This window comes from Crocodylus porosus, unplaced genomic scaffold (assembly GCF_001723895.1).
Source record: "Crocodylus porosus isolate Cpor-Errol unplaced genomic scaffold, CroPor_comp1, whole genome shotgun sequence".
NCBI lineage: Eukaryota > Metazoa > Chordata > Crocodylia > Crocodylidae > Crocodylus > Crocodylus porosus.
The window spans coordinates 9,092,545-9,094,168 of record NW_017728927.1 but is presented as its reverse complement, the minus strand read 5'-3'; positions in this window follow the sequence as shown (position 1 = coordinate 9,094,168).

Sequence of the window (1,624 nt, the reverse complement as noted above, 5' to 3'; positions counted from 1 at the left end):
GTGCCCCCGGCCCGGCAGCCGCCGCCCGGGCGGGCTAGAGCCCAGCGGGAGTGACCTCTCCGGGGCGCCGGGCGTCTGTGGCGACCCCAGCACCCCCGGGCTGGCTGGGAGGTGGGTGCCGCTAGGTTAGGAGCCAGCTGGCTGCGGGAGCAAAGCCTGTCAGGGCTGCTTGAAGCAGAGGAGAGGGCGGAGGAGGAGGGGAAAGGAGGACATCCCACGCGCCGCCTACTCTCCCCCGTGGAAAGACCTGCAACTTCTGCAGACAGGTCTGGGCTCAAGGATCGGACTCCCAAGTCACCTCGAGACCCGTCAGTGAGCCGGGGTAGAGATCATCCTCGAACGGGGGGTGGGCTGCCACCGCTGACGCATCGGCGCTTCTTTGGCTTGTCCGTCCATGAAACGCTGAACTTATCCGAGCCTCCCCAGCACTGCAGCCTCTCTCTCCTCTCCAGACACTAGGAGCTGATAGGGCTTACGGTTACGAAGTTTCCTGATATTTAGCTGCATCTTCCTTTTCTTAATGTCACACCACTTTTCCCACTGCATTGGTAACTCCCCTTCTTAAGGCTACATCCTGCACTCCTAATTTCTCTTCAAATGACTACCAAGTTTTAAAGATAATTTGAGGTAACAACAGCAGGATTTGGCCCCTTCTCCCCAAATCATACTGGTGTAAATGAGAGGATGCAAGGATGGAGATCCATAGCTCCTGTCATCCTGTAGATGCTGTGAAGCTGCCAGGGGCATTGATTTCCTTGGGAACGGTTGAAACCAGAAGCTTGGAAACTTCAAATGTTTCTCACGTGTTTTAAGAATTAAAATCAGTGCTTCCAGTTGAGCCCGTGCATGTTAACAGGGTCAGGGCATAGGTGAGGCCCGATCCGTTCCCATTCGTCTCAAGAGGACATCAGCTCTGAGGCCTAGTGACGAAGTTGAAAATAGCGTCACTGTAACATGTGGCTGCTGTGCCAGACTCACTGATGGGCTGGCAATTGAGCGCCGGTGTGGAAGAAAGCACCCAAGTGATCCACTCTCGTGTGTCAGAAGCCCTTGAGAAAGCGTTTCTCAGGCCGGGATTCTCCATCCTCTCACCTGTGTACCACAGCCATGCTCATCCCTCTGTCCGAATGGGTTTCTGTCACTTGACGCTTCCCGTGGTGTTTTACCTTTGAGATGACTTTCACCCCCCAGCCAAAATAGTATTTTACACTAAGGGTCTGCCTACGCTCAAGTCAATTGAACTGAGTTAGTCAAGTGTGAAGACAAGGTAACTTTGGTTTTACTTCAGGTTAGCAGCCTGGTATTGAATTCAAGGTCTTAACCCAGGTAAAACCCCAGTTAATGCATCTTTATGGCTCTTTTAAGTTGCATTAGCTAACTCAGTTTAGCCAACATTAGCAAGGGCAATGTTGGACCCCTGCTAAACCAGATGGGGCAACTGAACTGACGCCCAGGAAAAAGCCAACCTATTAAATAGGTACTTTGCGGCAGTCTTTCATCAGTCACACGGGATGCCCATGCCCACTATGGGACAGAGAGATCTGGGTGAGGGGGATCCCCTACCCTCCATCAATGCTGACCTCGTGAAGGAACACCTCGATAAGCTGGATACCTTCAAGTCAGC